The sequence below is a fragment of the Eublepharis macularius genome, chromosome 2, assembly GCF_028583425.1.
Source record: "Eublepharis macularius isolate TG4126 chromosome 2, MPM_Emac_v1.0, whole genome shotgun sequence".
Taxonomy (NCBI): domain Eukaryota; kingdom Metazoa; phylum Chordata; class Lepidosauria; order Squamata; family Eublepharidae; genus Eublepharis; species Eublepharis macularius.
The window spans coordinates 126,120,032-126,133,333 of record NC_072791.1 but is presented as its reverse complement, the minus strand read 5'-3'; positions in this window follow the sequence as shown (position 1 = coordinate 126,133,333).

Here is a 13,302-nt window from a genome sequence, read left to right as displayed (position 1 = left end):
CTTTCTACAAAGATTATAGGGTTGTGTCTGGAGAAGTAGCTCAGAGAGATGCATTGGTAGGGACAGGGACTATACGCTACTTTATTAGTTATGTCTGCTGATGTAGATAAGTGCCTATTAAAGTGTTCCCACATTGCTAAAAAATACCATGTAAATTAGTTATGCTTTGTTTCAAAAAGATTTCATGTCTGTGCTTGGCTTTATGCTTGTTTTTCAAATTTTCTGCTACCATTATCTATTGTATCTCTTTCACTGAATGTTCTCGCAGTTGTTTATTATTGTACTTTGCTCAGTGAATGTCCTATCTATTGATTATATTGTATTTCACTTGCATGGTGCAATCCTCCTTGGATTTGAGTGAGAAAGAGGGACTATAAATTAATAATAACAACATCATCAAAAACAACAACCTGAGATCAAGAAGCAGAAATATATGTAGTATTTGTTCTGTATCATAATGCTAACTTTGTGCATCAAGCTCAACCCCATAGGGACCATCAGTTGAATCTGTCACTCACAACTGATAATAGCTAAGAAAGAAACTGAGGCATGAAGGGGGCAAGATCTCTCAAGCAATTAAAAAAGCAGGTTCCTTAGTATAAAAAGCAGAACACTTGATTCTTGCAAGCAAAGCAATACATACAACACACACACACACCTGGAAATTCTGTTCCTACATATCCACATGCAGGATGCCATGCAGAAACATACAAAAGATTAGAACAGTATCCCCAAGTCTAAAAATTAACAGTTTTATTTGAAAAACTAGTATTTAATGTATGTACCATTTTAACTGACACCTCAAAGCAGGACGAGGTCCATATAGTGACAGAAAAATTATACCCTGATGTGAAGTGAAAAGCCAAATCTACTAGGAGAAGAAACATGACCCTGGATTCCATCAATCTTACTTTTAAAAGAAATGCTTAAAATTGTTGCCCATTGCTTGAAGGATAAACTCTAATACAATTTTAGATAGAGTATGCTATCAACACTTCTCAAGAGAAATCTGAGTTATTGTGCTCATGCAATTAACCCTGAGTAATACGAACTTTTAGCAACCTAAAATGACAACCTGATAGAGGAGGAGATGCTATTTTCAAGGGGAAAGGATGGACCTGAAAACAAAATATCATTTGCTACTGCTCGGGCTTTCAACCAAAGCTTGAAAGCTTCATGCAGTAATTTGTTTACCAAGTTGACTAATGAGAAGAGTTAATCAAAAGAGTTTTCTTAGGAGAAATATGACCAGTAGCCTGAGTCTGAATGGTATTACATAGATCAGCAACAGTATATGTTTCTGGAAGGATTCCAAGCAGAAATATTGAATTTGATTACAAGGCAAAGGGTAATGATGTTCAGGGGCATTTTGTAGAAAGGTAAACATAGTTAAAAAGCAAATTATAAAACTATTCTGTAGCATAATTTCAAAAGAAGATAGAAGATTAGATGAATCTTAGAAATCCTGGACTGGGCACTTTTTGTCAACATTATTTGAAGCACAAGAGAAACAAGTGAAGGCAACTGAAAAGTAGGTGTCTTGGGTTCAGTAACAGAAGAGGGGCTATGTCTTTTGATACACAACAAAGTTTAAATACATTCTGAAAGCAAGGGAAGATTTATATTGGTAAGAATGGCCCCAAACTAAGCAATTATAGTTAGTTTCAGTATGATGTGCCTTAACACAGAGAAAGTTCTCTTAAACCCTGTTAGTTCTCAGTGAAGTAACTTAGAGAGCAATCCTAAACTGGTCTACTTAAAACCCTATAAAGATCTATACTATGATGCTTACTCCCAGGAAAATGTTCTTAGAATTGCACTGTTAGAACACATATCGGATGAACTGTCATTCAAGACCTGGCTACATATGTATAACTCCACCGTTACAAGGATAACAACTTCAGCTGTAAAATCACAGATTTGAAATTGCAGTTATTCATGATGAAATTATTTTATTTGGTGATACATAAGCTGCTTATCTGATATTGGTCTTTGGCCAAGAGTATTTTCAATTTTCCAGGTACCTCTTCCCCACGGAATAGTTGGTCAGTACAATTTAAAATATTAAAAAATTGGGGACTTAACCACAGTCAAACAGATATTCAGGCTCTTTGTTGGAATAGGACCGATATTTAAAAATAATATGGAATGAACATTTGAACTCACAAAATTGCTCCTTAATAAACAAAAGAAATACAGCCAGACCACCCATAATATTTTGGGGGGATGAGAGAACAATGGTTTGCTAATAATTGTCTATTAGACTGCTTAATGTCTGGTTTATATTTAAGGAAGCGGCTGACTCACCAGCAAGCTGGGTTGCCACCTGGGGACGGACGGAGTGGAGGCGGGATGAAGAGTGGAGCCCCCCCCCAGGGCCAATGCTCCAGCCATGGTGGCCAGTGGCGGGCCACCTGCGCCCCCTGGGGACCAGGCAGCGCACCGGGCGTCCCCCCCTGCACTAGGAATCGACATCCAGGCGGCTTGGCAGAGCAGGTAGGAGAACATGGCCGTGCTCTCTGCCGCATGTGCAGGGGGCAGGGCAGCCAACCACCACACCCCTCCCCAAGGGAGGCGGGTGGGCGGGGGATGGGCCAGTCCCCCACCGGGGTGCAGGGCAAGGGGATGCCAGGCGCTGCACGACGAGGAGCCCGTCGATGGAGGTCGGAGACTCGACCGAGATGGAGGAGGAAGCAGAGCGGACAAGTCCCGAAGGTGAGGGGGAGAGTGCCCCTGAACAAGGATGGAGTAGAGGACAGCCCAGGGCACTGGGCCGGCGGTCGCGTAGGTATCACCGCAGGAGCAGGAGCCGCAACACAGCATCGTCCAGGGAATCAAGAGGTGAGTCATCCTGGGATGAAGACTGGGAACGGAATGCGAGGGACTACTGGGAGACTGCTATCTACACCCCGGGGCTGGCCGAGTGGGCTCGATGACGCAGGCATTGGAGCAGAGACGCGACAGGGGCCCGGTCGGCGTGGGAGCACTCCCGCTCAACCCGGCAGGGGAAGTCCCCGCCACAGTGGGGCCGGGAGAAGCACCCATAGGGTATCACTTGCCAACCCGCGTGAGGGAGTGCATTTTGAATGGGTACTGCGTGGAAGAATTCACCCTGCTGCAACCCAAGGAGCCAAAAGGGGAAAGCGGGCCCCCGCGCAAGCGCAGGCAACAGGATAGGGAGAAGCCTGCCGAGCGCACGTTCATTAATTGGGGCCTTGGGTACTGTGAGGATGCAGGGGTGGTGCAAGCCGCATACCCGGAGCAAGCCTGGCACCTCACCATGCACATGAAGGAGGTGACACACATCAAAGCCACTTCGGGAGAATGGGCAGTATTGAAGTATGACGAGAATTTCCGGAAGAAGGCTTCCAGCAATGAGCTCACGCGTTGGGATCAGCCAGACAGCATGGGCTGGCCGAGGGCAGTCAACAATAGAGGCATAGGGGAGCGGGCCAGGGCGGAGGCTTCAGGGGACAGATGCTGCACCACAAAACACCACTGCTGGGAATTCAACGCAGGGGTTGCCGCAAGACGAGATGCCACTCTTCGCACCACGTGTGCAAAGAATGCCAGGGCAGCCACCCGCGGTGGGACTGCCCCAGAGGCACCGGAGCCCCAGCGCCCCTTTCGGGGAGGCGCTGGGGGCGGAGCCAAAGGGGATGATGGAGCCAGAACACCGGCAGCGGGGGGGGGCAGGGCACCACTGCAGCCCCCCGGAAGGAAGTGAAAAAAATCAGCCCAGGAGGCTGGCGATCCCTTGCCCTGACGCCAGTCTCTCCGGCGGCGCTGCGGCCGTGGCTGCAGCGCTACACCAACAAGGCGGCTGCCACTTGGCTCTGGGGGGGGGGTTTCACCGAGGGATTCAGGATCCCATGCACGGGACCCCGGGTCGCTACGGATGCGCCCAACCTCAAGTCTGCACGGGACCTGCTGGGCATCGTGGCGGCCAAGATCGAAAAAGAGGTGCAAGCAGGGCGCTTGGCAGGCCCATTTGATCTATCCCCCGTGAACAATCTGAGAGTGCCCCCACTGGGGGTGGTCCCGAAGAAGACACCGGGCAAATTCCGGCTGATTCACCACCTGTCGTACCTGAAAGGAGCATCAGTGAAGGAGGCGATACCGCCAGATCTCTGCACGGTGCGCTACGCATCGTTCGAACATGCCGTGGACTGGGTGCGGGCTTGCGGTCGGGGTGCACTGATGGCCAAGTGCGATATACAATCTGCCTTTCGGCTGCTGCCGGTCCACCCGGAGGACTGGTCCCTCCTGGGATTCAAGTTCCAAGGCAAATGGTATATGGACAAGGCCATGCCCATGGACTGCGCGGTGGCCTGCACGGCATTCAAGACCTTCAGCACATTCCTGGAGTGGGCGCTGAAAGAAGGCCCGACTACCTGCCAGTCATATCTAGGAATAGAAATAGATTCAGTGCTGGGAGCTGGCAGGCTGCCCCCCGAGAAGCTGAAAGGCTGCCAAGACAAGATCAAGTCTGTGGTCAAAGCCAGGAAGAAAACACTAAAGGGGGCAGTCCCTCCTGGGTAGCTTGAACTTTGCGTGCTGGGTCGTTGCCCCGGGGAGACCATTCTGTGCCCGGTTGGCCAGAGCAACAGCCGGGACATCAGAGCCGCAACACCACATTAGGATAATGAAGCACCTGAAAGAGGACCTGCGGGCCTAGTGAGAATGCCCGGCGCAAAAGGGGAAAGGCAGGATTGCACCTAGGACCATCAGGCTGCACACAGTGGCTATCTCGCTTGGCAAGCGACGGCCAGGGCAGTATTGGGAGTCAGCCTCAGGCCAGTGGGGCCTGGCGGGGCGGGCCCGCCGGGAACACAGCACACGGATGCCCGGTGGCCCATTACAGCTAATGTCTGGCAGGTCACGTTGAAACAGCCGGGCGGGTTATGCATTCACCTCGGGAAGGCACGCTGTTCGAGGCAGCCTTCAGCCTCGTGTGCGGCGAGGGCATGCCGCATTAGCGAAGGGGCGGTGGCCTCAACCTGGGGCCAGTCCAACAGGACGTAGTGCTGGCGGACGTGCTGACCAAGGGGGCACGCAAAGGAGTGGGTCCAGCTCTAGACCGAGCCAGGAGGGCGCGGAGCAGCGGGTGGTTCCATCACGGACCGAGGAGCGCCCCCGCGCCATTGGCGGGGGGCCCCTTGCCCAGGGCAGGCAGGCAAGGACACAGGGACAGGTGCCCAGCCATCACAGGCCTGCTGGCCAGTCATTCCCCTCACAGCAGGCAGGCAAGTCAGCCTTTGAGCAGGGGGCTTCCCGCCAAGGGCGGACGGGTCCCAAGCAGGCGGCATTGGGGCAGCCACCACAGCAGCGGAGGTGAGCCCGGCCGCTGGCATGGCAAGGTGTGAGGGCAGGTGGACGCCCAGAGCACACCTGGGGTATAGCAGGAAGAAGAGTACTAACGTTATGTGTTCAGTTGCAGGCACGACGGCAGGCACGGTAACCCTACTGTGAAGAGGCTGCACGAATGCTGGAGGGCTGGAGTTACAGCGAGAGCAGCGCAGGCAGAGGGATGAGAGTGGGCCCCCTGGGGGGCCCTGGCGGACATCGCCAGGGCACTTGTGTCGGTCGCCTTCGGGGGCCAGGGAGGAATTTTTCCCGCAAGGGGCCAGATTGGCCGAGGCCACTTGGGGTTTTTGCCTCCCTCTGGTCATCGAAGTTGGGGGCCCCCGGGGGGTTGGGGTGGCTCCACCTTTGTGGTTACAGCAGCTGGAGCGTTGGCGGGGAGGCGGGCCTTTGGCCTGCCTCCAGTGGAGGTTTTTGAGGCATTGGGCTGGATCCCAACAGGGGGAGCAGGCCTGCGAGCTGCTCACCCCGACGGATCTGGAGGCATGGGTCGCCAAGCGGGGCCGGCAACGGAACGGCAGGTGCCGTGGTGGCCAGCGGGAGGCTGGCGGGTGATGCATCGGTTCGGCAGTGAGGCCTACGATGCCAATGGGGATCCAGCCCAGATGCCAGGCCAATGCTCCATATAGCTGTAATCAATAAAGTTGTGGCCATTTTTAACCCACACAAGTGTCCGGTGTGTTTACTTAGCTGCAACGCAGTCCGACATAGCCCCTAGGTGGCAAAAGGAAGCGACTGACTCACCAGCAAGCTGGGTTGCCACCTGGGGACGGACGGAGTGGAGGCGGGACGAAGAGTGGAGGCGGAGCGTCCATCCCGCGAGGATCCAACCGCATGGTCAGTGCCATTGCTGTTTGAGCATCTGCAGGATCAACATGCACCCTCCCACCCTCCACATTTTCAGAGCTTTTGAGGGGGCTCTGTCACAACTTTAGGGGTTGGTGGTTTTTGAGGCATTGGGCTGGATCCCAACAGGGTGAGCGGGCCTGCGAGCTGCTCACCGCGACAGATCTGGAGGCACGGGTTGCCAGGCGGGGCCAGCGACGGAACAGCAGGTGCCGTGGTGGCCAGCGGGAGGCTGGCGGGTGATGCATTGGTTCAGCAGTGAGGCCTACGATGCCAACGGGGATCCAGCCCAGATGCCAGGCCAATGCTCCGTATAGCTGTAATCAATAAAGTTGTGGCCATTTATAACCCACACAAGTGTCCGGTGTGTTTATTCAGCTGCAACGCAGCCCGACATAGCCCCTAGGTGGCAAATAAAATTGATATGTGTACTTTCTAAACAACAAGTAAACATTTAATTCATGGAAAATATTGTATATAGCTACAGTAAATATCAAAGTCTTCAATTGGGAAATAAGCTTAAGAGTCTTATGAAAGAGTTTGGGAAATAAGCAATATATATAAGCCATTTCTGTGGTTAAAAGAATGAACATAAAAGGAGGTACCAAACTTTTAATGCCTCCTGTACTTCAAGAACTATAATATTTTAAAATGAAACGGAGAGCTTTGAAAGCATAAAATCTTGTGGCTTTAAGATTATTTTATTTAGATGGAAGAATATATTACCTAAAACTGAACAGTATTATGAAAAACATTATAGAATGTCTCCACGTTTTAGTCTGGATATTATCAACAATCAAAAACCTTGAGTGAGGCCTTAGAGAATGGTAAAATGTTTCTCAAAAGAATGCTGAAAACTTCCCACTATATTCTATTTTATTTCTGTTCACACCCTTGTTTCAGCAACATTTATCATTTGTCATCACTCAATAATTGATTTGGCTGCATGTCATCATTTTGGTAAGAGGAAGAACCCAGTTCTAACCCAAACTGGCACTGAAGTTTCAGGCAATGAGGCCAATAAGCAGCTTTGTCACTCATTCCTGAATGATAGGTCAAGTGGATGCTGGTTGCTTGAATTAGTTTTGATAGCCAAAACAGGGCATGGATACAGCTAGACATGGGCAAGTACAGCATTATGAACGGAAAAAACCCATGAACAGCCCATGTGCCTGTTCACAAACAAGCCATTTGTGAGACGCTATTGCAAACGAACAAGTGGTTGTCGCAAGCCTCGTTCATTGTGTTCGTCCACTGTTCATGAAGGCAGACAGTCAGGCACCTTCAATCAATTCCCTTGGCAACGGAAGCAGGGACTGCCTGAAACCGGTCTGCATTCCTTCTGACACCATGGAAACTCCAATCTGAGCCCAACTTAGCTTGATGGGCAGGTCTTCCTTCGAAGTATGGAGCTCCAAATTGGTTACAATTGGTTACATGGCAGCAGAGTACAGGGGGGAGGGAGAGTGAAGGGGTGGTGTTCTGTAGCCATGGGCACTCCAATCTCATCCCTGCAAGCCCTGTTAGGCAGTTCTGACTGCCAACCACAGACCTCCTATTTTTCGCTATGAGACCTCTCATTATGAAAGGGCACTGTGCTCTCAGTTCTGGCTTTCAGTTTCAGCAGGTGGTGGAGTGGGAAAGAGCTGTTGCTAGCCTTTTGGGAGAGAGACAGGGAGAGTGCATTGGAGCTGGGATTCTTTCGGTGTGTGGTGGGTGGGATAGGGATCTATCCCCTCTAGTTCCAGGGCTGCTGCTAGGCACAGGGGCCAAGCTCAGTAGGCAACTCGGCTGAGGGCTCACACTGATTATTAGTGCTTGATCTGGTCAGGTCACTGGGAGTGCCAGGCTAGGGCTCTATCCTCTCCCTTGTATTCCAAGGTTGCTGCCTGACTCTGGGGCCAAGTTCAGTGGGCACCGCAGCTGAGGGCTCACACTGATTATTAGTGCCTGATCTGGTGAGTACTCTGGGAGTGCTGGGCTAGGGCTCTACCCTCTCCTTCTGGTTCCAGGGCTGCTGCCAGGCCCTGGGGTCAAGCTCAGTGGGCACCTTGGCTGAGGGATCAAACTGATTATTAGTGGCTGATCTGGTCAGGTCTCTGGGAGTGCTGGGTTAGGGCTCTACCTCCTCCTTCTGGTTCCGGGGCTGCTGCCAGGCCCTGCGGTCAAGCTCAGTGGGCACCTCGGCTGAGGGCTCACGCTGATTATTAGTACCTGATCTGGTCAGGTCACTGGGAGTACTGGGCTAGGGCTCTACCCCCTTCTTCTGGTTCTGGGACTGCTGCCAGGCCCTGGGGCCAAGCTCATTGGGCACCTTGGGTGAGGGCTCACAGTGTTTTCTCCTTTTCTTTCCTCCTTAATTCTTGTTTGCTGGCACAATGAGGCTACGGTTGGGAGCCCAGGGTGGTCGTGGGGGGAAGTGCAAATATTTTCCCGATTGCTTAGCAGGAAGCAGTACTGGGCAGGGCTCTGCAGAAGCAGAGACTCCCGCTCCCCAAAAATCACCTTTGGGAGCTGTGGAGGAGGCCAAAGAGCTCCTGACGCCGGGGGTAGAGGAACTCTTTAAACTGTTTGAAGAGGAGGAGGCTGAGGGATCCCTGGAGGAATGGTTGGGGTTCGATGAAACATCCATCCCATCCACATCCCAAACTCCCGGTGCTGTCCCTGCCTGCAGTCCACCCTCACTCTGTCTTCCATTGCGAGCTTCGCAGCACAGCCAGTATCCCTTCTCCCTCCCTCCCCTGGAACAGTTAGTGGGCCATGGTTCAAACTGTCTGTATGGAGGCACTTTTGGGCCCTTCCAAATGACCCCTGTGTGGTGTGATGCCATGTCTGTAATGGCCTAGTGCACAGGGGCAATGACCCAAAGCACCTGTCATCAACAGTCCTGACTAGGCACCTGAAGATGCACCACCTGAGCCTGTGGTTTCTGTCCTTGGCCAGCAAAACATCCAGCGGGGGGAGACAGAGGGCTACCAGCTCCTCTGAGCAGGGATCAGTGGAAGGGTCACCGGACTCTACCCCAAACAAGAAGCCTTAACCCGAGGGTACTGCTTGTGGGAGCGGAACGGTCAGGCAGGTTGCACTTGGGGAGGTTGTTCCATCGGGGTCGGGGATAGTGCCATTGAAAAGGGTGAGGTCAAGGTCTCAGGAGGCGGGTATTCGTGTTGTGGCAGAGATGATTGCCCTGCAGGTTTTCCCTCTATCCGTCGAGGAGAGTGTGAGCTTCTAAAGGCTCCTTCAGCACTTTGCCCCATGGTTCTCTACACAGTCACGGTGCACCGTTGGGCGTCGAGTCCTGCCTGCTCTCTACCAGTCTGTGTGAGATATGGTGCTCAGGGAGCTGTCAGCCACAAAAGGCCATACAGTACACTTCACAGCTGACCTCTGGAGCAGCTGCCATCATGGTTACCTTGCCATCACCACCACCCCAGGCCAAGAACTGGCATCTGAAAATAGGTGCCATGCTTGACACCAGGCTACAGGTTAGCAGGTACATGGCGGCTGCTCGGCACTGCTGATGTTATTGGATCTGTTGGCAGCGTTCGATACAGTCGATTACGATCTTCTGACTCACCACCTCGCCGATGTGGGGATATGAGGGACTGCCTTACAGTGGCTTGTCTCTTTTCTCCACAGTTAGGGACAGAGGGTGGCACTTGGCGAGAAATTGTCATCCCACCACTCTTTGGTGTGCGGGATCCCACAGGGAGCAATACTCCCCCCATTATTGTTTAGCATCTATATGTACCCCCTTGCCCAGTTGGTGCGAAGTTTCGGACTTGGGTGTCATCAATATGCAGATGATACCCAGTTGTATCTGATGATGGACAGCTGGCCTGACTCAGCCCCAGATGTCCTGGAACATGCTTTGCAGCTGTGACTGGTTGATTGAAGCAGAGTTGGCTGAAACTGAACCTGACGAAGATGGAGATCCTGTACTTGAGCCACGGAGGATTAGGTTCAGGACTCCAGCTCCCAGCCCTCACTGGGGCACCGTTAGTGCCAGTTCTGAGGGTTAAGAGCCTGGGGGTGATCTTGGATGCCTCCCTGAAAATGGAGGCACAGGTCACAGCGGTTGTCAGGTCCTCTTTTTTCCATCTGTGGCAGACCAGGCAACTTGTCCCTTACCTGACAACCCAAGACTTAACTACAGTGATCCAAGCAATGGTCATCTCTAGGCTAGATTACTGTAACTCACTCTATGTGGGGCTGCCCTTGAGCCTGACCCAGAGATTACAGCTGATACAAAATGCAGCAGTGCATGTTACTACGAGAGTGCCAAATAAGGTGCACATAACACTGTTCTTACGCGAGCTGCATTGGTTGCCAGTGGAGTACCGGATCAGAGTCAAGGTTCTGGTATTGACCTATAAGGCCCTGTGCGGATTGGGACCAGAGTATCTACAGGACCGTCTCTCCCCATATATCCCTCAGAGGACACTCCTATTAGGGGACAAACAGCTGTTGGTGGTCACTGGACCCAAGGAGGCCCGCCTAGCCTCGACTAGAGCCAGGGCCTTTTCGGTCCTGGCTCCCACCTGATGGAACGCTCTGTCTGCTGAAATCAGGGCCCGGCAGGACCTACTATCCTTTCGCCGGCCTGCAAGACAGAGTTGTTCCATCAGGCATATGGCTGAGGCTGGGCCTCCGCCAGCCTGAAAAAAGGGTTGTATAAAATCTTAACCCTCCCTGTGAAGGCTGTCCACCATCCTGTTTTAAATGTGTATTAATACACTGTTGTTTTAATGTAGATGAATTTTTATTGTATTTTAATATGTTGTTCTCGGCCCTGAGCCCGCTCGTGGGGAGGGCAGAATAGAAATTTGAAATAAATAAATAAATTAAGAAGAAGAAGTCCAAGAGAGGTTATCAAATGCTTTCTCAGCATCCCAAAACTAACTCCATTGTATCAATAACAAATCACATATTTTCTTTCATGTATCTCTTTGAAACAAAACCCCTCTGATCAGAATGTATTATATTTGTTATACATCTCCTGAGCCTTTCTGCCAAGACAGAGGTAAACAATTTGTAATTCGTATTCAGTAACGAGATAGGTCTGTATGATTGAAATAACATTGGATCATTTCCCTCTTTGTAAATCAACGTTATATGTTCCTCCTGCCACGTTGGAAGTAAAATCTTATCTTCACTTATTTTATTCATCACTTTTTGAAGCAGCAATATCAGTTCTTCTTAGAAACATTTATAATACATAACTGTTAGCCCATCCGGGCCTGGAGCTTTGTCTTTTTTCAATTTTTTTATAGCTTGGGAAATCTCTTGTATTGTAATATTATGATTCAACACCTCCTTGTCTTCTAACGTATCTTTAATGTAATCTTCCATTCCTTGTACTATAGAGGTTTCTTTCTTATATAATTTGGGGGGGGGGAAGAAATGAATTGTTGGTGTATTTCTTTTTCTGTGCCTGCAATTTTAACTTTTTAAACTCCTGTTATCCTTCTTTATTTCAGATTCTTTCCTTAAACAATGAGCCAGAAAGTGACCTGGTTGTTTGCATGTTCAAAATGTTTCTGCTTTATGAAACTTAATTTCTTCTGCATTTCTTCCACTTACAATAAGCTCAATTGATTTCTTAATTGCTTGATTTCAGTTAATATTGTCTTCTTGAGAGATTTCTTATGTTTTTCCAAATGTTGAATTTTGGCTGTAATTTCGTTCACCTGTTTTGTTTTCTCCTTCCTTTTTTTGAGATCAGAGCTATTAGGTTCCCTCTCATGAAAGCTTTACTTTCTTCCCAGACTGTGGTGATGGAGACATCATTGGTACAATTCAGTTGGAAAAACTCTTCTAAATCTTCCTTACACTTCTTTAGAATATCATCTTGTAGTAATATGTTATCATTCAGTCTCCATCTTCTTTTCTTAAATTCTTCTTGCCACTCTATCAGAAGGGAATTATGATCTGCATACATTTTTGGTTGTATCTCTATTACAGTCATTCTAAATTCAGTAATGCAGATTTTGATATCCAGCACATATCTATCCTCGCGTATGTTTGGTGCCTGTCAGAATAGAAAGTATAGTCTGGACTTGTGAGGTAGCTAAGCAATACTGGGGAGATATAATTAAAGTAATTAATGAGGTTTTGCAAACCCAAATAAATAAGAACCCAGAATTGCCGCTACTGAACTTGGGAATGGAAGATGTTCCAATGCAGTACAGAACATTGTTATTTTACATGATTACAGCAGCAAGACTTTTATATGTGCAGAAATGGAAAGTACAAGAAATACCAACTACAGAAGATTGGATTTACAAATTGCTGTACATGGCTGAGATGGATAAAATGACAAGAAAACTAAAATCTTGATCGAGGAGAATATATTGCAGACCGGGGGAAATTGAAACAATATCTAGGAAAAAAATGGGATGTGAAAGGAGGACTGTGGCAGTTTGAGAACTATTAATTTGTGATTTCTTAAATAGAAGAGAGAAGAAACTTTACCACTAATGGGAAAATTTAGCTATTAATTAACCTAAGCTAGTATTACTATTAAGAGACTTTATTAAAAATATACAGTTTAAATAGTGATGTAGAGAATGGATATATTAGTGGATTTGATAGAGTATATATAAGAGAATTTGAATATGCTTAGAGTAAGAGATATAATACATATATGATTTAGAAGAATTTAATGGAAAATAAGTTAAGTAATAAGATAGGTTAAGGGTTGGAAAGCTGTTGGAAGTCTATAAGGAGGGGGGAGGGAAAGGGTGGAGGTTGAAATAAATTAGGTATGATGGGGAATGTATGTAATAACTATGTACTCACCAATAATTTTTTTTTAAAAAAAAAGGAATAGAAAGTATAGTCCTTAGCTTTGAGGTTTACAATTCTCCATGCATCTACCAATTGTAACATTTTCATGTAGTGCAAGACATTTTGGGGTATTTTTCCTCCTCTTGTTCTTTTCAATCAATCCATCTTTAGGTCCAATACTCTATTCATATCCCCACAAATAATAATTTCTCCTTCTTGAAAGTCCAACAATTTATCAAAAAAATTCTCCTAGAATTTTTCTTTTGCATTGTTAGGTGCATATATTGTAGCTAGGGTACAAAT